The 23,191-nt window shown below is 43.2% G+C and overlaps 1 protein-coding gene across 1 annotated transcript in view; it reads left to right on the forward strand.

The window, feature by feature from the left end:
- LOC112164813 overlaps positions 1-23,191 on the forward strand; it is a 33,370-nt gene that overhangs the window by 922 nt on the left and 9,257 nt on the right. The window contains exons 2-5 of the mRNA XM_040506040.1: positions 1,177-1,348; positions 7,985-8,074; positions 8,330-8,424; positions 8,579-8,631. The gene's annotated coding sequence lies outside the window, so the exon portion shown is untranslated. The remainder of the gene's footprint in view (positions 1-1,176; positions 1,349-7,984; positions 8,075-8,329; positions 8,425-8,578; positions 8,632-23,191) is intronic.

The raw sequence follows: 23,191 nt of genomic DNA on the forward strand, positions 1-23,191 counted from the left end.
GTACACAAACATTTTTCATTATAAAATGTTTGTATTATGCTGATTGGTCCTCTTTTTTTTCCAGTATTGTTGTAATAATTAGATTCAATTGATAATCTGTTTCCACATTTGTACTTCATAACATCAGTATAGCTGAAATTGAAATAGAAATGAAATATTGATAGATTATTAATTACCAAAGGTATTCTAGCAACTGTTCATTCAACTGTTCCTCAACACTGTTTATTAAAGTTGTGGTCTTTGGATGGGAATTGCGGGTTTCGGATTTCTGGGTTTTTCCATTGGTTTTTTTTTTTTGGTGAAATTGGGTTTTCTGTTCGGTTTGTTTGATCCTCGATTGTGAAATTGGGTTTTGTGTTTGGTTTGTTTGATCCGTGGGTGCTTGGTAGAGTAGTGGCTCTTGCTTGCAATTCATCGTTTTACACCCCTTTTCTTTCTGGATTTCTATGTGTTGGTTGAAAAGAGACATTAGGTTGTTGAGTTGAGTTGAGTTGTTTTGTTCTGTATCGTTATGGAAGTTTGTTAAATTAAGGCTGTTCAATTGCAATGGGTATTTTCATTGGATTATATTTCTTTCTATTTTTTTTAATTTTATTTCTCAGACATTAGATAGTGGCTTCCTTGATTGGATGAATTTTTGTATGTCTTCCTTGATTTGATATGATTATACTTGAAGTGCTGGTGTGAAATTGGAATGTGTGCTGCTGCTATCTGTTTTTGTTTGATTTTTTTTTTGTTGGTCTGTTGATTTTGAAGTTTTTGCTTGAGGTAACTTTTCTTTGTTGTTTTCTTTGTTCAGTGTTCTTAACAAGTTTGATTAGTCTTTTGGTGGTGAGTGTTTTTTTTTTCCCTCTTTTTTTGAAAGTGAGTTGTTGGAGCTTGGTTTTCTTAGAGAGGTTTTGGGTTTGGTTTCGTAATTATCGTGCTCTGAACGATATTTAATAGTGGATTCTGAGTAAGTGGGGATCAATAAGATGTGATCTTCAAACAGCTAACGCATTAAGAGTAATCTTAAATAGTATAAGTGAAAATTGGCTGTCAGCTTTATTTAAAACAACAGAGAGAACAATTTCTGTTTTATGCGAATTTGTGACTAAAGACAATGTTGGGAATTTCTGATGTTAGAACTAATTTTGTTTTATCTCTAAATAACTTTTGATTTTCCATAATTTGTAGTCTTTGTAAAGTCTGAGGCACGCAGCGTGAAGAAACCCCTGAGGTTGTTTTTGTGTTCTGTGTTTGATAGAGAGAGAGAAATTAGATCCAGATATAGAGAGAGACGGAGACGGAGAGACAGCGAAAGAGAACCAGAGAGGAGGCCCATCAGGATTTCGTCAAGGTTGACCAGGTCAGGCTCTTTGATCTAATCTTCGTGTGTTTCTGTTGGAGTTTTTTTTTGGTTTTCATTAGAGTTTTTGTTGTGGTTGGTTTTCAATAGATAATATGGGTTTTGATGTTTTAGGGTTATTGTTTGTTCTTCAGTTTGGGATTTCGGTTATTTTAGATCATTTCTGAATTTTGGCTTTCAGTTAATATGTGGGTTGCACGGTATGTGGTTGATTGGATTCGATGGATTTCGTTTCTCAAATTTTTACAATTTGCTCTTGATTTTTTTATTACATTGGTTGCTATTGAATGTTGTTAATTTTTTCAGAATCTGTCAAATTTCGTTCACATAGTTATTGGATTTGGCTCATTTGTGATTGAGAGGTGGATTAGTTTTACTGACGGAAATTGATTCCTTTTTTTGCTTCATTCTCACAGTCTTCGCATTTTGGTCTTGATTTCATTATTAAACCTCCTCTTCCTTGCCTAAGCCTCACTGATCCTTCATTGATCACTAACATCAAACCAATGATGTCCCCTGATACTAATCATGACTGTTTGGTTAAATGATTTTGACGTACGTGTTTTTAGTTATGACTCTTGATGTTGGATGTGATAAGTAATTATAGATAGATGCAATTATGAAAACATTGCTTGCCTACCTTTCTGTCAAAAGCTGAAGTCAATTGGGAAGAACAAAGAACAAAGTGGTAACTTGGTAGCTTTGCAATTATGAAGACATAGCTTGCCTATGTGCTAGGGGCCGCACTTGTAATGCCGCAAGCAACCTTGTCCAGGGTCATTAGTTAAGCCTTTGGTTGGTTTGCTTGCGTGCTAGGGATGTTTTGGTAATTTACAAATTATGTAATTTATTTTATTTAGCAATTAGTCTCCTCGGCCTTTTTCATGTTTCCTCCTGCCAGGTTCATGTAAGGCCGATATGCTCTATAGGGAGGGGTTCCTAGTCGGCATAGTTTGGACTACGGAACTAGTATAGGTAAGCACATGTACTTTTGCCTCCCTTACCGTCTTACCATCAATAAAAGAGGAATTGTTCTCTGATCTTTCCTTTCGATTATTCATTGTTCTTCGTGGTTGCCCCAACATTCATATAATTGTGTTCTTGCTTGTCACTAGCACTATTTTAATATCGTGTGGCTTTCATTGTTCCTTGCAAGGTACTCACTTGGCTGACTTGCTTGCTAGCAAGTGCCGCACGGTCCACTTTGCGCATTGCAAAGTTCGGCCCGTGACAGTTGGTATCAGAGCCAACTCGGCTCAAGAAGCTCACTACGATGACAGGGAAGATGACAAACCAACAAAGATTCGATTGGTATGACCAACAACTCGGAGAACTTGCGGGAGTGCCTGATAGGTTGATTGATATCACTAATGTGTTGGACCGCGTCGACCTAGATGAGTTGGCGGCGCGGATGGTAGAGGTGGAGAGCCTGAAGGACCGAGTTGTGACCCTTGAAAAACGTAAAGCTCGAGGTAGCGGAGGGGAGAGAAATGAGGAAGAAACTCCTGTTCTGAACGAGCAAATGGGGGCGATGAGTGATGCCCTTGACACACTCCAGGTGACCGTGGACAATATGGCGGAAGATGTCCGAGCCACCATTGATGCTTTCAGAAACGAGTTGGTGGAGATGAATACCAAGCTCAATCTGACCATCCGTGCGATGGGAAACCAGCCTGTGACGGACTACATGAAGGTAAAGATACCAGAACCTCAAGCTTTTGGAGGGGCGCGGGATGCCAAGGAGCTTGAGAATTACTTATTTGATATGGAGCAATACTTCCGAGCAGTGAAGCCAGATTCGGAAGAGGTGAAGGTGAACATGGCAACAATGTATTTGTCAGGATATGCTAAACTATGGTGGAGGACCAAGTATAATGACATACAAAGAGGGGTATGCACCATTGACACTTGGGAGGATCTTAAGAAGGAGCTCAAAGCTCAATTCTTCCCCGAGAATGTAGAGTACATTGCTAGAAGGCAACTAAGGGAGCTCAAGCACACCAACAACATCCGAGACTTTGTAAACAAGTTCTCGGTGCTCATGCTTGACATCCCAGACATGTCAGAGAAGGATCGGTTGTTCTATTTCCTGGAAGGCTTAAAGCCATGGGCGAGGACAGAACTTCAGCGGCAAAGGGTCCAAGATTTGGCCTCCGCACAGGCTGCTGCTGAAAGGTTGACGGACTACACATTCGAGGAGAACTCTACCAAGAAGACTCAGCCATTTTCGAATGTGAATGTCAACAGAAATATAAGGCCTGGACCGGGTAGAAGTGGGGGAGCGGAGTCCAAATTTTCCAACTCAGGAGGAGGGGACAGGAGAGCAGTGAATGCGAGGGACACGGCAACGTCCAAGCCTGTTGCTTCGACAGGGGTCTTCACCCCTCAACCTTTTAATCCCTCAGGCTATGTTCCAAAGCCACTAGCATGCTTCTTATGCAGAGGACCACATAGAGTGAATGAATGCCCTCATAAGACTGCCCTCTCTGCCCTACAGGCTCATATTCACAGAAAAGAAATGGAGGATCAGCAAGAGCCAGAGGAGGAACCTAGTCACATGGGAGCTCTGAGATTCTTGGGTGCGGTGGAGAAGGGACCACAATCACCTAAGAAGGCCCAGGCTAAAGGCTTGATGTTCATAGATGGTAGTATTAATGGGAAAGTAGCCAAGAGCGTGATGGTTGACACAGGCGCTACTCACAACTCTGTGTCAGAACCTGAAGCACGGAGGTTGGGGCTGAAGTTGGAGAAGGATGTTGGCCGCATGAAAGCTGTGAACTCTAAGGCCTCACCTACAACTGGACTATCTCAAGGGGTATCACTCAAGTTGGGTCACTGGCAAGGGAAGACCGACCTCGTAGTTGTCCAAATGGATGACTTTGATGTCATATTAGGGATGGAGTTCTTATTGGCGAACAAAGCTATTCCCATTCCTAGTGCCCAACACTTACTTATTATGGGAGAAAGGCCGTGTGTGGTTCCGGCAAGAATAGAACAACCAAGTGAACCCCGTCTCTTGTCCGCCCTCCAGTTCAAGAAAGGCGTGAAGCGACATGAGCCTACCTATGTAGCAGTTCCCCTGATAAGGGATGAGACTAAAGGAGAAGTGATTCCGAAGGAGATTGAAGAGGTATTGGAGAGCTACGTAGATGTGATGCCTCCTGAACTTCCCAAAGAATTACCTCCAAGGAGGAGTGTGGACCACGAGATCGAACTGCTTCCGGGGGCCAAACCACCTGCAAAGGCACCTTACAGAATGGCTCCCCCAGAACTGGCGGAACTTCGAAAGCAGCTCGAAGACCTGCTCAGGGCGGGATTCATTAGGCCATCTAAAGCCCCCTTTGGTGCGCCCGTGCTGTTTCAAAAGAAGCATGATGGAAGTTGGAGACTGTGTGTGGACTATCGGGCTCTCAACAAAGTCATGGTGCGCAACAAGTACCTGATCCCTCTGATTGCAGATCTGTTTGACCAACTCAGTGGTGCCAAGTATTTCACAAAGTTAGACCTCCGCTCGGGGTACTATCAAGTTCGTATTGCAGAAGGAGATGAACCCAAGACAACGTGCGTCACCCGCTCTGGCGCCTTTGAGTTCCTGGTGATGCCGTTCGGATTGACCAATGCGCCAGCCACATTCTGCACTTTGATGAACCAAGTCTTCCACGAATACTTAGATAAGTTCGTGGTAGTCTATCTGGATGACATAGTGGTGTACAGCTCTACCCTAGAAGAACACGTAGAGCACTTAAAGTTGGTGTTCCAACGGTTGCGGGACAATCAGTTGTATGTCAAGCGCGAAAAGTGCTCCTTCGCGCAAGTGACCATCAAGTTTCTAGGTCACATTATTGAAAGGGGTCAAATCAGGATGGATATGGAGAAAGCCCAAGAATGTGAAAGAGCTACGTTCTTTTCTTGGGCTGGCTAATTACTACCGACGTTTCATTGAGAACTACTCAAAGAAGACGACCCCCTTAACTGAACGCTTGAAGAAGGGAGTGACATGGGACTGGAGTACTAATTGTGAGAAGGCCTTTCAAGATTTGAAGAAGGCCGTGATGGAAGATCCGGTCCTTGCCTTACCCCACCTGAACCAGCCATTTGAAGTCCAGAAAGATGCTTCTGACTTCGCCTTAGGGGGAGTTTTGCTGCAACAGGGGCATCCTGTTGCATATGAAAGTCATAAACTCTCGGAAGCTGAGAGGAGGTACGCGACTCAGGAGAAGGAGTTGCTAGCCGTAATTCACTGTTTGAGGACATGGCGACACTATTTGCTGGGGTCAAAGTTCCTTGTGAAGACAGACAATTCTGCAGTCAGCCACTTTCTGACCCAACCAAAGTTAACTCCAAAGCAAGCCCGATGGCAAGAGTTTCTCGCTGAGTTTGACTTCCATTTTGAACACAAGGCTGGGCACACAAACCAAGTTGCTGATGCTCTAAGTCGCAAGGCTGACCTTGCCACCCTCAAGGTGTTGGCTGCTTTGTCGAGCAGCATCGTTGCCACAGACATCAAGCAGCGTATCAAGGAGAGTCTGGATAAGGATTCTGTGGCGCAATCCCTCATGAAAATGGTGAAGGAAGGGAAGAGCCGTCGATTTTGGATAGAGGATGGCATATTGATGGCCAAAGGAGGACGAGTGTTTGTTCCGCGAGCTGACGGACTGCGAAGAATGCTCATGAGGGAGTGTCACGACACCCTGTGGGCAGGTCACCCTGGATGGCAGAGGACCCACGCACTCCTCAAGCAAGGTTACTACTGGCCCCAGATGCGAGACGATGTCACAGAATACACCAAGACTTGCCTAACATGCCAGCAAGACAAGATTGAGCGCCAAAAGACTCCAGGGCTGTTAGAACCACTGTCTATTCCGACTCGCCCATGGGAGAGTGTCTCCCTTGACTTTATTACCAACCTCCCGAAGGTGGGAGACTTATCAGGCATCCTGGTGGTGGTTGACAGGTTTTCAAAGTATGCCACCTTTGTGCCAACCCCAAAGTATTGTTCGGCGGAAGACACAGCAAGCCTCTTCTTCAAGCATGTTGTAAAGTATTGGGGTGTGCCTCAGAACATAGTCAGCGATCGAGACACTAGGTTCTCGGGAACATTCTGGACCGAGCTGTTCAAGTTGCTCGGGTCTGAGCTCAACATATCTTCAAGTTATCACCCACAGACTGATGGGCAAACAGAAAGGTTCAACGGGATGTTGGAGGAGTACTTGCGCCATTTTGTTCATGCCAATCAACAGAATTGGGCGCAATTGCTCGATGTTGCACAATTTTGTTTCAACTCGAAGAAGAGCTCATCCACCAACAAGAGTGCTTTTGAAATTGTCACTGGCCAACAGCCTCTCTTGCCTCATACTGTGCAAGAAGTCTACAAAGGAGCAAATCCGCGTGCTTTCAACTTCACAAAAGAATGGAAGACTAATGTTGAAATCGCTCAAGCCTACTTAGAGAAAGCGGCAGGGAGAATGAAGAAGTGGGCAGATCAAGGCCGCAAGCCCAGGGAGTTTCAAGCAGGGGACATGGTCCTTGTCAAGCTGCTCCCAGAACAACTCAGGTTCTTGCGTTCCAGGGACAAGCGTCTATTCAGGAAGTATGAAGGACCACTCCCCATCATTTCTAAAGTGGGGAAATGCTCCTACAAAGTCGATATTCCCGCCTGGATGAGAGTTCACCCCGTCTTCCATGTCAGCAACCTCAAGCCGCACCAGCCAGACCGTGAAGATCAAGTACGCAACCAGCCTGTTCGAGAGCACGTCGACATCAGACCCCCAAAGCCGAAAGAAGTGGAGGAGATCCTAGCAGAGAGAGTGACCCGAGTGTCAAGGCGGCCGTGCCAGCAGTTCCTGGTCAAGTGGAAGGGTCTTGGAGATGAAGAAACCAGTTGGGAGAACGCTGAAGTCCTGAAGAAGAAGTTCCAGCAGAAGATTGAAGACTTCAAGATCAAGGCAGTCGTCGAGAGCGCCGACAGCTTAAGTGGGGGAGGATGTTAGGGGCCGCACTTGTAATGCCGCAAGCAACCTTGTCTAGGGTCATTAGTTAAGCCTTTGGTTGGTTTGCTTGCGTGCTAGGGATGTTTTGGTAATTTACAAATTATGTAATTTATTTTATTTAGCAATTAGTCTCCTCGGCCTTTTTCATGTTTCCTCCTGCCAGGTTCATGTAAGGCCGATATGCTCTATAGGGAGGGGTTCCTAGTCGGCATAGTTTGGACTACGGAACTAGTATAGGTAAGCACATGTACTTTTGCCTCCCTTACCGTCTTACCATCAATAAAAGAGGAATTATTCAATCATCTGTGCCCCGTGAGATTGTTCTCTGATCTTTCCTTTCGATTATTCATTGTTCTTCGTGGTTGCCCCAACATTCATATAATTGTGTTCTTGCTTGTCACTAGCACTATTTTAATATCGTGTGGCTTTCATTGTTCCTGGCAAGGTACTCACTTGGCTGACTTGCTTGCTAGCAAGTGCCGCACGGTCCGCTTTGCGCATTGCAAAGTTCGGCCCGTGACAGCGTAGCACCTTTGTTTTTTGTTTTTTTTTTTTTCTTCTTTTAATTGTTTCTAATATGGGTTCTGATCTTTTAACTTTTTCTTTGTTGTAGAAAATTGATGATTATTTTGCTTTCATTTTGTAGGTTCTATGCAAAAAAGTATTTTGATTGTTTTCTTGCCATTGTTCCTGTTTCTGTTCTTTGATATTGGTTCATTGTTCCGTCTTGATTCAGGTATGGAATGTTGTGTTATTACTGATATTTCCTAATAGCATTGGTTTAAATTGATTTTGGAAATGCCGGTTTTGGTATATTATTCTAAGTATACTAAAGCGCATACACTGTTCCTAAGCACTGTTCATTCTACTGTTCATACAGTTAAATGACTGTGTTGCCCACGAACGCAATAGATAAAAACAGTGGTTGATTTTGGAAATGCCGGTTTTGCTCTTAGAGTTTACTGAATAAAGAAAACACCTGATATTGTAGTGCGTTCGTGAAGGTTCGATTGAAGGCTGGCATCGGACGAATATATCGATCTTCATCGTTAATACTGGTGGAGCAAGATTCTGAACAGATAACAAGTAAGACAGGTTGGGTTTACAGAGTTTATATGCCGGATTTTGTATTCTGGATTTGATGTAAGATTTCAAGGAGGAAAGATTAGGGACCTGGGTCTGGGTTTGTTTTGGATTGCTCTACCATGATTTCTAATTTGTTTCATTTATTCTTTGTCAGTTGTTGCCCAAGGGCGGGTGATTGAAGCAGAGGATATATACGGTTCGTATTTGGTGAGTTCCTTCCTGATTGCTCCATGCACCTCATTTTTGTTTGGTCTAATTATTTATGTCAAAACCCACGTTTCTATTCATCAAAATCGTTACTGGGTTTTGAAAATGATAAACCAAAAGAAGAACATGAAGGTGGCTCTTTTACAGTTTCATACCTTTTTTTGGATTCGTCTATATCGCTTGAGGAGGGATTAGATTGGAAGTTTCAGGCTTTGTTTTTGTTTATTAGTATTGAAATTTGGTTTTGACCTAAATGAAATTTTAATGTCTGCTCTTTAATTGATAGTCTGGTTGCGTTTTGTAAAACATAGATATTTTGACATCTGTTTTGCTTGCATTGTGACATGGATATCTGTTTTGCTTCCAACTGAATTTTTTTTGGCAGACTGAAATAGTAAATATATGAATCATGCGAATGAAAATTATACAATAATGAGTGCAATTTTATGACTTTCTGTTCCAAGTTAAGATAATAATGATTGTTATGGTTTTAGTTTAATTGTGTATTGTTTGCACATCTTATATCATCATAGATCTTATATGATCCAAATGAAAATTAAGTTACAGTAAGCTGATGGTTGGAAAAAGGTTTTCGGAGCAGGTTAAAACTCTAAAAGGATTTATAGAGGCAAAATTTGTTGGTGAAATTCATTACGGTTTCCTATTGTGTTTTGATATAGGTTAGCAAACTTTTCTTATTGGGTTCGCCTCATTGAAATGTAGAAATGTAATCCACTTTTTGTATATAGAGAGAAAAACGAATAAATGGAAATTAAAAGCTTTCCAGGTGTAGGATGAAAATCTGGTGTTATTATTATTCTGTGTGTTTGGACCCAAAATGAGCATTTTGGCCTGACAAGGCACGTCTTGGAAAAATTGAGCCAATGTCAGTGGCTCAAGCTATATATTGTCGACAAGTTCGAAATATATTATTTAGAGGCTAAATAAAGCCTACTATGGAGAATTATGCGAGCTGTAAGAAAAGGAAATGATGGAAGCATGGAAATGAAAAGTCAACTTTAGCATATTTTCTTACTTCGGCTAGGAGAAACCGAGCTAAACAAGGAAAGAGGGGCGGCAGACTAACCAAATGAAATCAAACTGAGCTGAAACTTTCCAAATTAATACTAGACATCCCAAGGATCATTTTTTATGAAGAGTTCCAGAGATATTTTTGAGTGGAAAGCCTTCAAACAATCAGCCCAATTTTCTACAGAAGCAAAACTGGAAAACTGGACCTGTAAGAGGTCCAGCAGCATTTCCGGCCCAACCACATGGAAATAAATTCTGAAATTTTACCACAGTAATCTACACTCATGGTGGATAATTTCATATGAAGAAGTTGAAGGCTTATACTGAATTCTTGTTGGAGAAATAATTGAAGGAATAAAGGGGCAGAGACTGACCTAAAACCAGCTCAATATTCACATGTTCATGTTTCCTACCCACATGAAGAAAGCTAGGTGCTTTTCTCTTTTTTCTTGGATATATTTTTCTTCTACAATCTCTTTAATAGATCATCATCACTTCCATGTTTCTGCACCTTCATGCTTTGCTTTCATTTCATCATTTCTCTATCTTTTCCATATTTTACAAATCACTTTCATACTCCACTTTCATTATTTTCTTCCACTCATCATTTCACTCTTCTTTTTCTTCCCTATATAAACACCTTCTCCTCTCATTCTAACACACACATTCACAACAACAACAACATCTCTAAGATGATCTAAGTTCTCTCTAGAGCAACCTCTCTAAGAGCAACTCCTCTCCTTCTCTTTCTCTTATCGGTGATCACACTCTAAGTCCTAGTCTCCTCAGGAGCCGACTATTAGTGCCACCAAACCCTTTGTCAAAGTGCTTCGATCCTAGTCTCCTTGGGAGCCGATTGTAGTACCACAACCAAACACCAACACCAAGAGACATTCACAACAACAACATCTCTAAGATGATCTAAGTTCTCTCTAGAGCAACTCCTCTCCTTCTCTTTCTCTTACGGTGATCACACTCCTAGTCCTAGTCTTCTCAGAAGCCGACTTTCAGTGCCACCAAACCCTCTGTCAACATACTTCGGTCCTAGTCTCCTCGGGAGCCGACGGTAGTGCTGCGACCACAACGGTTACAGAACCAGCCAAGCAAGGGTAACGCCCTAGCAACCCAGCCAAGCTAAAGTCACGCTTTAACAAGATCTCAATACTTCCCGGTGATTTCGCTCTGCTCAATCTGCAATATTGAGTATCGATTGTGTGAACAAGAAGAAACTACAGCAAAGTCCTCACAGAAGTCAGGTCAAGGGACACCCCCGACGACCGCACCCGAACGGTGCTGGCACGCCCGCGCATAAAAGAGACTGTTGACCAGCTACTACAAAACTGGAGCCAAACATTTTGGCACGCCCGGTGGGACCACATCAGAAGCTTTTCTCTTGAAGCACATTCAACCACCGGGCTTGAAAACCAACATTTTGGCACGCCCGGTGGGACAAGGTTAGAATTTTTTTTTTGAAGACATTCAACCACCGGGCTTCAAAACAAACATTTTGGCACGCCCAGTGGGACTACACTAGAGTCTTTTTGCATTTGTTCGCCATCGTTGAGATGCTAGGGGAAAATCTTTACCAAAAGAAATTCCTAAAGTGAATAGATGGTCAATGTTGCCACCACTGGCGATACTACCATTAATGATGAGTTTATGCCTATTCCCATCCCAGAGGGGGCAAGCATTGAGGAACAGCTCGCGATCATCATGGCCAACAGCGAGAGGCATAAAGAAAAGCAAGTCAGGGACAAGGCCAGTTTGATCTCAAAAACAAAGCAGAGGTTTCGCGATTGGGACCTACAAATTGAGCAGAACGCTCGAGAAGCTAGTGAACAATTCCATAAGCCTTTCTTGAGCAGCAACAAACAGACCACTCAACATGCCGCGAACATCACATCTGAGTTCACAACCTTACGCGAGGAAGGTTCCAGCTTGGCTAATTCGCAGCAAGGCGAATTGGAATGTCAAAAACCTGCTCGCGAAGAGGTCATTTCTGAGACTAACTTTGCTATAGGTGGCAATCAACCTAAGGGTCTCACTGGTGAGTCACAGCCTTACACAGAGGCTGTGCATGGAAAATGTCATCAACAAGATTGTTCTTCTGACAATACAATTGTCTCTGAGCAAATATCTGATTTCTCTACTGATCAAGCCAAATATGTGGCTACTGATCAGATGCATGGGGGGCAAGATATGACCCATGATCATCCCTTTGATCAAGAGAAGTTGGCGACTGTTGGCGACAAAGCCGATCTTGGGACACCGTCATCTCCCAAATTACAATTGAAGATCATGTTTCGCCAACCAACAAAGATACTTGGGGGGCAAGATTACTCCTCCTACGAGCCAAATTTTTCCCAAGTTTTTGATGAGAAGTATCTTTGTTCTTTTCCTACAAGCTCTCACAGGAGGGATTTTTACCGTACAAATTTTGATACATCGGAGCTTGGAATGAAGCATAGATGGCCTCCCCCATGGTCATCTAGAGGTTAGCCAAACGTGTCATTGCTAGCTCCTTGCTTTTTTGTTAATTTCCTATCAGTTTTCAATTGTTTTTTACCTTTATTTTCATAGTTAAAAAAAAAAAAAAAAAAGGTTGAATTTGGTAAGGGTTTGTGAATCATAACGGGATAGGCGAAGTTTCTTTTGTTAATATTGGTCTAAACTCCTTATTGGTGCCTAGTTCAGGTCCCTTAAGGTTAAGGGCGGCTTTTATTAACACTTGTTAAACTGTCTTCACACTTATGACATTTCTTATCTTAATGAGTATAGCCTATGTGAAATGGTGTCTAGAAAGGGGACAACGTTCATGACATGTTCTTGAATCCAGAAGTGCCTGCAAATGAGCCTAAACCACTATGTGGGAGTAGCTCATGCCAAAATGGATTCTGCCTCTCTTGTTCACTCTCCCCCACTTGGCCATTTCAGTAAGGTTGCCCAAAGGATTTGAAAGAAAATTTGTGTCTAGGCGACTATACTTGGGCCGCATGTCTAAACCTTGATTCACATTGTCTTATTGAATTTAGCTACTTATTAAAAAAAAAAAAAAAAAGTCATAAATACAACTCTTCGGGGGCAATTCTAAGTGTCCCTACACTCGCGAAGCTACTAAGCCGAGTCAGCGGCTCCAGAAACTTTTTCCAGCTTTGCCCTCGCAGGAAAGGCTGAGCTCAAGGGAAATGTAAGAGCCACCACCGTGACCACCACCTCCGTCGGAAGTAGTCTTCATGTTGCCAAACATTTCCTCACTGTGCATGGGAAACAGTGGAAGGGTTTTAACCTCCTGGTGATCTTCTCCTCGTTGTTCCATGATGGATCCACCAACATCAGCAGAACTAGTTGACCCAAAATTGAGATTAATGGATCCACCAACAAGCCCTGATCTTTGCTTGGGCACTTGAACATCCGAAGTGAGATTCTTCTTTTTCAGCTTCTCCCGAGCCCTTTGATTCTGGAACCAATAAAAGACGTTCTTGTTCTCGATCTGTCCGTACCATTTTAGCTGGAGAGTGATCCTCTGAACCTGCTCTACAGTGGGGGACTTAACTCCCTTGTCATCGTAAAGCTCCTTGAGGATTCTTATCTGATCTGTAGTAGGAAGCCACCTGGTATTACTCTGCTTGCAGTGCATGTTAGGACTACTCTCGGCGGCTTTGTTGCTTCCTCCATCCTCGGTTGGATGCCGGTTTTGTGGTTCCATTGATGATGGATTAAAGAGAATGTGAGAATGAAAGAGTGATGATGATAAGTAATTAAGAAAGATTGATGTTGATGAAACGATTTTGGGATTGGAAATTTGGGTTTACAATATGGAGGAAGATATAGGCATCCAAATGTCCGCTCTTGGATGGACGGTCAAAGAGAAGAGTCAAGTTTCAGTAAAGCGTGATTAAAGTTGCCCTAAATTTCGGAAAAGAAGGAATTATTGGCGCGTGAGGGAACCGTACGGTTTTCGAGGAGGCAACTATTCTATTCACGAGATTATTTTTTCACGACTTTGGTTTTTCAACGAATGATTAGTGCCTTAAATCTCGGAAAAGAAGGAATTATTGGCGCTAAGAGTTTTGAGTTGGGAGCCAGCAAGTGGATCCTAAAGATACATATTTTCTCGAAACCCTCGTCGCGAGGCTCGATTTGACGCCGAACATATTTTAAGTTCATATTATTTTCAATATGCAACTAGGGGGGCCTATATTTGGGGCCTTGCGAGACACAATTATTGGCTTCTCACGGATATTGGAATATCAGGATAAGAAAATATTATTGTATTCATAAAGTGGCTGTGCGGCCAAAAGCAGTACATTCATTACAAAGCCAAAAGTGGCTAGAATACAAAACAGGAATCTTCAGATATCTTCTGAATCTTTTCTCAAGTGGAAGCAGCTATGGAATCCAACGTCGGGTTGAGCCGCGCCATTATCTCAAGGAGGGCAGACTTCAGGGAAGAAAAAAGAGGAGTACCGGAGCCCCCGTGCCCCCTTTACATGGAAACGGCAGAGGAATACAACATTGGTTTGCCCAACGCCAGTATCCATCAGAAGGGGAGACACCTGTAAAAGAAAATGGAGCCTCCAAGCCCCCTCAATTGGAAGCAGCTATGGAATCCAACGCAGGGTTGAGCCGCGCCATTATCTCCTGGAGGGGCAGAGAGTGAAGGAACCGAATATCAGCTTGAGTCTCTGCACCCCCTCTAGCCTTGGTAATCACCATTAGCTGGACGTGAAGTACAGGAACAGCCATTTTGTAGCTTGAACCCATTCCTTCAAAGAGTCCATCCCTTCTCATCCCTCCAAGATTGTATCAAGAAGAGAAAGGGGGAGAAGGAGGTGAGAACCAAAGCCTCTTCCATCTGGAGGGCACAACACAGGCCGGGTCCAGAAGGAAGGAAACAGAGGAGCAAAGACGAACCTCAATTTGGCTTCCCTCCCTTCCCCGATTTGCTCCGCGTGTAAGGATTATGATGAAGATGACTCGCATGATCGTGGATCCCACACTCGGAGCCCCCTCGCGTTTCTAAACCAATCTGAAGCCTGGCATTGTTGTTGCAGAATTTCAGAAGGCCGAAACAAGGGGTTGCCTAAGATTATGCCATAAGGCCTAATCTAGGCTTAAGATTACGCCATAAAGCCTAAAAATTTAGAGGCTAAAGGTCATTTCATGAGGGGAAGATTTGTGAAGAAGGAGAAAGAGAAGCAAGGACTGAAAGGCCATTTCTTGAATGTTTCAGAAAATTTGTTGTGAGTATTACTTGCCCAAAATACAACTATTTAAAGGGACTTCAGGAAAATCCCCACCCTTGGATGGATGGTTAAAGAGTCAAACCGATGTCAGTAAATCGAGTGATTAATGCCTTAAATCTCGGAAAAGAAGGATTAGCAGCATGTGAGGAGACTGAACGGTTTTCGAGGGGGCCTACAAAGTTTGGCCTGCAAAGCTCAATTTCAAACAAAGTTCCTCCACGTGGCGTTTCGCTGTAATGGCACTAGCTTCGGCCTGAGTGGCCCGATCTCTGATACGGGCCAGGTTGCGGCCCATTTCTTCAGAAGCAGCCAAAGGTTCATCGAGTTGAGCTTCTTCTGCAACAATCGCATTCTCAACAAAGGCTAAATGGGCTTGGAGGTCCTCGATCTGAAGTTTGAAGTTGGACCTTTGGATTTGTAGTTCCCGCATGCGGATGGATCGTTCATTTAAAATATCACGGGAGATGTCCATTTCTTGAGAGACACTATTCAAAGCCTCTTGAGCGTCGTGAGCCTGAGTGTTCACGGCCGATTGACGTCGGTGGGCCATATCAAGTTCATTCAGCAGAGAGTCGATAGCACTAAATTGACACAGAGTCAAAACCTTCTCCTGGCGAAGATACCTTAGAGCTTCCAAGACTCGCGGGAGGATGTCAGTCTCCAATACCTGAGGACCCAGATGTTCGTGAAGTACCATCTTAGCCTCATCGACAGCAGAAGGAGGAGTTACCTCCAACACCCTCATCAATCTCTTTTATCTGGTAGGAGGAGGAGGCGGCAGAGGCGCCACAGGATCACGAACCACCAATGCAAAAGGGTGGACAGCTTCCTTAGTTTCTTCATCTTCAACAGGTTGGTCTGTCCCTTCAGCCTCAGGGGAATCTGGAAACTCAACTAGCGGCTCACCATGGGCAAGTGGAGCAGATTCAAGCACAGAGCCCTCAGCTTCGACGGTTGTCTCATTTGTTTGCGAGACTTGGGGGGCACCACCACCGTTAGTATCATTTTCCATCTCTGGGGCGACTGTCCCACCGATAAGACCAGCAGCATTTGCAGCCACCTCCTCGGTACAAACAGAATCTTAGTCAAATTCAGAAATGTCAGATAGCAGGGTTGGATCTAAAGGGAAATGGAAAGTAATGGCCAAACAGTGGCTTACCTCTCGAGCTGTCCGGTCGATATCTGGTACGTGGTCACCAAGAGGAAGAGGCCTCGCCTCTTTCACCTTTTGAACCTCTAGTGCCGCGAGAATCTCTGTCGTCATCAGTTCCTCATAAGCGGTAGAAGTCTCAGAGTGGCTTTCCATGCTTTCATCCTCCGAGGAGTTGTCATCAGAGATCGTTATTAGAATGGTAGGACCTTGCAGATGCTCTATAGTGGGAGATGGGAGAGGTGCCACAGGGTTAGTTGATGCTTGAACTAGCGAGATAATTGGCTCTTCTGCAGTGGCTGAGGGTCCAGCTTCGCTCAGGCGAGAGGGATCAGTGGTCCTTTGACGAACCCGTCAAAAGATACATAGTGAAAATCCTGCCCAGATTTCAAAATTTAAATAGGATAAGACGGGGTCGGAGTTTACCAGTTGCATTCCCAGAGGTTCATCATCTTCAAAACTCTCTTCGACGAGTTGAGCTCGATCGCGTTTGCAAGCAAAGACAGCAGTGGCCTGTACGAGAAAAGAGTCATAACTCAAAAGGGGAGAAGCACCAAATATACAAGTTTGGGATCGTTCTTAACCAAATTACCTCAGCAGGATCTTCATCATGCGAAGACTCTCCCTTAGAAGTCTCCTCTGCTATTGCCTTTTTTTTCCCGACCTGAACAGAGGCTGTCCTGCTCCGGGTAGTTTGCTGCAAAACACACTCAGGAATAAGAACGAGAAAATCAACACAAGGAAATGGAATGGTGAAGAAAGACAAAAACTTACTGTTTCCCTAGCCTCGTGGATTTGTATCCCTGGACGCAATGAGCGAGAAGGTAGAATAGATCGCGGGGGTTGTTCTGCAGGTTTGGAGAAGCGCTCAAGAATCTCGCGGTCCTCCGGACCAGGGCTACTCATGCCACGAAAGATCAGGACGAAGAGTTCGTCATATGGCAGGTCCTAACCGTTCACTGACACTTCTTTCCACCAATCAGCATAGTCGTCATCGACATCGTTGAGGGGGTATAGCGCTCTGACCCAAGGGGGAATCACTATCAAAGTAAACTGACTCTGAAAGGGGGCAGACCCAGGTGGGGCTAATCTCCGCCAAGAGGTGTAATAATTGGCAGAATCAACCAGAGGCCAGGGTACCAACTGGGCCAACCCAAATTGGCGAGCGAAGTGGTTAGGGGCATAGAGCTCATAACTTACGCAGTCGGTGGTAAGACGAATATCCAAGCAGGAGATGGCGCGACGAAAGGCCAGGAGGGCTCTTTCGCTATGATCCCGTCCATTGGGTAGAAAGCCATCGTCAAGGGGAGGAGGGAAACGCCTAGAAAGGACTATTTTTGGGTCCGGCATCTCTCCCAGCAAGTACAAGTAAATAAAACACTCGGAGTAGGGAGGAGCTTGATACCTTACATTGCGGCAAAGCCAGATCCCCAAAAGGGAATCGACTGGAGGTTCCTTTGGAATATCATCGCGACGGAGGCGAGGGAAATAAATCTGCAGCCAAAAGGCAAGAATCCAGAAAGGACCACTAATGTCGGTATCGAAGGGGCGCATTACGGCCCTATAAAGGGAACGATATAACGCACCCAATACAGGTTGCCCAAGGCCAACGCAAATACCATTGTAGAGAGCAGTGGCCAGAGAATTCCAGGGCCCAGTAGGTTTGTTGGAAGAAGTGCAAAAGATAAATTTGCAAAGCCAAAATTCCAGGAATGTGATACCTCCTGTATGGTCTCGCTAGGTGCAGTAATAGTCGCGCCAGAATGGGTAGGATTTTCTGTGATGCCCTCGACCAGCCATATCCATTCTCAAAGAAAATTGAATGCCATCAAATTGACCATGCACATAGGGGTCAAAGTCAATGGGCAACCCCGTGATGGTAAGAACATCCAGCAGAGTTATGCTCATCTGCCCAAACCAGAAATCGAATGAATTGCTGGAGGTGTTCCAGAAGCAAAGAGCGGCGGCTAGCGGTGCAGGGCTAGTATTATGGGGAAGACAGAAGCATAGATCGATGGTTTGGGTGATACCCACCGCGTCCCATCAGTCCAAATCTCTCGCTCGGACCTCCTGATACCAAACTTTTTCCTCGGGAGTGACAGTAGGCCAGAAGCCCACTTTCCTCCTTGGTCCCCAACTGCTAAAATCGCCAGGCACTTGCCGAAGAGCCGCTATGGGACGGCGGATGGGAAGCCCATAATAGGCTATAGCATCATCTGACAAACGATCGCGAGGTGTGGGACCCAGACTCGCTTGACTATCACCGCCACCAAAGCCCATCAGTCGGCTTCTCTCCTCTCCGGTTTGACGTCTACATCAAATACTCATGTTAGTCCGCCAGTTGAATGCGGCTTTCTCAGTGATTTCATCTGCCTGATCGATAACGAATGGTTTCTTGGATGCCATTTCTAGGTTGCAAGGATCACTTCTCCATTACGCCTCGATTTATAGCTCAGATATTTTGGAGATTAATTTATTAGTTGGGCCAGTGAGTGGCCCTGGTTGATAATTAATGAGTCATTATTCCATCTTGAGAATCGCATTTAAGGCGACAGTGAAGATACTTCTCCATTACACCTCGATTTATAGCTCAGATATTTTGGAGATTAATTTATTAGTTGGGCCAGTGAGTGGCCCTGGTTGATAACTAATGAGTCATTATTTCATCTTGAGAATCGCATCTAATGAAGATATTCCACCTTTTCTTACCACGGCAGGGCCAGCATAGCGGCCTGATGTTTTTTAATTAAAACATGATTAAAACCAATGCGGTTTTAGATGCTAAAGTTGCAGTAAGTGTGGTGGTTTCACTTGGTCACACGTAATGATGTCGATAGCCATGATCCAATCATCCTCTTCGGCATAAGACTCGCGAAGGATTAAATGACAGCAAATAGTTTGCTATTTTGCATCTTATGTCGCCAAGTACTATAGGCCTTGATCAAGTCAGGAAAGCGGCTCCAACCCCCTACATTTGAGAAAATCAACAGAGAGCCAGCGAACAAGGCAGATACTTGTTGCTATACACATGGCGAAGCAACCACCAAGGAAGAGAAGGATCCTCATTCGCGATCAAAAGCAGTCTCCTTCGCATGGGGGGCACGCTAAAGTTCTGATCTCCTAAAACCTGTCCAAGTTTCATCAATTCACGGCATACCAGACATCAGATCCATGGGGGGCAATAAAGTTGGCAAAGAAAGCGTCAGTTCATGACAAAGGCAATTCACTAGTGGCATTCAAGCTTTATGGCCTATTTAGAGGCCTATGTGGAAACAGTCAAGCCAATACAAGTGGCTTTGGAGCAACAACATTATAAGAGTAGTGCTGATTCAAGACCTCTTCAGTCAAGACGAAGACCTTTGACTTCGAGGTCTGGGGGGCAATGTTTGGACCCAAAATGAGCATTTTGGCCTGACAAGGCACGTCTTGGAAAAATTGAGCCAATGTCAGTGGCTCAAGCTATATATTGTCGACAAGTTCGAAATATATTATTTAGAGGCTAAATAAAGCCTACTATGGAGAATTATGCGAGCTGTAAGAAAAGGAAATGATGGAAGCATGGAAATGAAAAGTCAACTTAAGCACATTTTCTTACTTCGGCTAGGAGAAACCGAGCTAAACAAGGAAAGAGGGACGGCAGACTAACCAAATGAAATCGAAATGAGCTGAAACTTTCCAAATTAATACTAGACATCCCAAGGATCATTTCTTATGAAGAGTTCCAGAGATATTTTTGAGTGGAAAGCCTTCAAACAATCAGCCCAATTTTCTACAGAAGCAAAACTGGAAAACTGGACCTGTAAGAGGTCCAGCAGCATTTCCGGCCCAACCACATGGAAATAAATTCTGAAATTTTACCACAGTAATCTACACTCATGGTGGATAATTTCATATGAAGAAGTCGAAGGCTTATACTGAAGTCTTGTTGGAGAAATAATTGAAGGAATAAAGGGGCAGAGACTGACCTAAAACCAGCTCAATATTCACATGTTCATGTTTCCTACCCACATGAAGAAAGCTAGGTGCTTTTCTTTTTCCTTGGATATATTTTTCTTCTACAATCTCTTTAATAGATCATCATCACTTCCATGTTTCTGCACCTTCATGCTTTGCTTTCATTTCATCATTTCTCTATCTTTTCCATATTTTACAAATCACTTTCATACTCCACTTTCATTATTTTTCTTCCACTCATCATTTCACTCTTCTTTTTCTTCCCTATATAAACACCTTCTCCTCTCATTCTAACACACACATTCACAACAACAACAACATCTCTAAGATGATCTAAGTTCTCTCTAGAGCAACCTCTCTAAGAGCAACTCCTCTCCTTCTCTTTCTCTTATCGGTGATCACACTCTAAGTCCTAGTCTCCTCAGGAGCCGACTATTAGTGCCACCAAACCCTCTGTCAAAGTGCTTCGATCCTAGTCTCCTTGGGAGCCGATTGTAGTACCACGACCAAACACCAACACCAAGAGACATTCACAACAACAACATCTCTAAGATGATCTAAGTTCTCTCTAGAGCAACTCCTCTCCTTCTCTTTCTCTTACGGTGATCACACTCCTAGTCCTAGTCTTCTCAGAAGCCGACTTTCAGTGCCACCAAACCCTCTGTCAACGTACTTCGGTCCTAGTCTCCTCGGGTGCCGACGGTAGTGCTGCGACCACAACGGTTACAGAACCAGCCAAGCAAGGTTAACGCCCTAGCAACCCAGCCAAGCTAAAGTCACGCTTTAGCAAGATCTCAATACTTCCCGGTGATTTCGCGCTGCTCAATCTACAATATTGAGTATCGATTGTGTGAACAAGAAGAAACTACAGCAAAGTCCTCACCACAAGGCATAAAGAATCTCGCGACGAGGTTGGTGCTCTCCTCGTCTACAATCGCTCGACAGAAGTCAGGTCAAGGGACACCCCCGACGACCGCACCCGAATTGTGCTAGCACGCCTGCGCATAAAAGAGACTGTTGACCAGCTGCTACAAAACTGGAGCCAAACACTGTGTGTGAAAGGTTTGAACTTATAATAGCAGTGCCACTATTGTGTTTGAGATGCTCAAGTGAGCTCTCAAATAAGAATGGAGCATAGGACCTACCTAGATTCAGAAGAGCCTCTTCACCCAGCTAAACCAACCGTTAATAAACTAAGGGCCTTCCTTTACCCAGCAATGATCCTATCTCTAAATCCCCATTGTTAATGTTTCGTTTAAAAAAAAAAAAAACTGCTTTTAGATGAATTTATTTGAAAACAGGGGTCAATTAATGATCAGTTTGATGGAAAAAAGTTACCAGTAAGCATGACAATATTGAAATGAGCATACTACCACTGTCATGACTAAATGCATTAAACTTGCATTTCGAGTGGCGGACCTTTGCTTCATGTTCCAGGGACCTTAAGATAAATTAAAATCAGTTTTGCTTTCAGTTTTAAAGGTCTGCTAACACTACTACAAAAACATGATTTAAGGACATTGAAACCGTGTCCTTAAATACATACAAGGACTCTTTAAAAAAGAGTCCTCTATCCGGGAGTCATTGTAAGTCCGAAACAAGGACACCGGAAATGTGTCCTCTTATCTATACGAGGACACAGTTGATGTGTCCTAATAGCTTTGGACGAGGTGTCCTTATATCCATAAGAGGACACCTAAATTGCATCCTTATATTATGAAATAAGTGTCCTTTTTTCTATACGAGGACACACAAATGTGTCCTAAAAGATCTGGAAATGGAGTCCTTAAATGTATGAGAGGACACAAAACCAACACTCCCAAATGTGTCCTCTATTTTATACAAGAACACATAAATTGTGTCCTAAAAACTCTGAAAATAGAGTCCTTAAATCTATAAGAGGTCACACAAAATACACTATCAAATGTGTCCTCTTTTCTATATAAGGACACACAAATTATGTACTCGAAGTATTAAATCCGTAAGGGAAACGATCTCATATTATAAAAAGTGCGCGCATAACAGCGAGTACACATCAAACAAGTCTATATATATAGAACATTCCTTAATACATGTCTAAGATCCAAAAGAAGTAGCCTGCAAAAACCAAAAGTCCAACATGGCCAGAATGTTCTACTATGACTAATTTGAAGCTAGCTACATAAGTCAAAGCTAGCTGCTGCTGCTACATATATAACTGAATTCATACCATCCAAAACAAGTAATACCTGCAAAAACAACAAGTCCAACATCCAGAATTAATGTACTACTACTACTGATCGTAAGACACATAATTCAAAGCTAGTTGTTGCTACATATAAAACTCAATTCATACCCAGAAATAAGAAATATACGTACTTGCATATGTGCTAGTATTTTACTTCATCTTGGATATATCCATCAACCTGCTCTGCCCACTCTACTCGAACTACATCAATCTCCTCTTGAGTGTATGTCTCTTTTCCCTCAAACTGAAATGATCGATCAATAGATATATTTATTACATTATTATATAATGAATATTACAATAAAAAGTTTATGACCACATTAAGAATCAACTTGCTAGTAAGCAATCACAATTAATCATAACATGTAAGCAGTACACAAGCATGAGGTACAACTATCTCAAAACAACCAGTTGGACCAAAATTGAGGTACAATTAATCAAAGCATGCAAGCAACACTTGGAATTGAGCTAAAACTGATCCAAACAACTAGTACACAAAAATGATCGGGCTACAACTAATCAAAACATGCAACCAGTAACAAACTGAGTGTGTCTTTTTCCTTAAACTGAAATGATGAGCATTAGTGAATATTACATTAAACAAAAAAGCAACCCAGTAAGCATGTGCACAACTAATCAAAGACAACAGTACATATAATTGACCTGAAATAACAAATAGAGGAAGATCTATAAGGCTTTAATGAATGCACTAGTACACACTAAGAAGAATCTGTAAGGGTGTTGGCTTAAAACAGAACATGTAAGGTAGATATTCATTTGTTTGAATTGAGCATAAGGTACTAACTCTCTGCCACCAGTGTCAACGTTAACAAATAAATCTACTTTATAAGGGAAAATACCTCTAGAGAGCAAAGATAATAACTTGCAAGGCTAGACTTAGAACCTGCCACTTAAGTAGCAATAGCATCTCTTAGTCCTGCTGCAATCTAA

This window comes from Rosa chinensis, chromosome 5, assembly GCF_002994745.2.
Source record: "Rosa chinensis cultivar Old Blush chromosome 5, RchiOBHm-V2, whole genome shotgun sequence".
Classification (NCBI taxonomy): Eukaryota; Viridiplantae; Streptophyta; class Magnoliopsida; order Rosales; family Rosaceae; genus Rosa; species Rosa chinensis.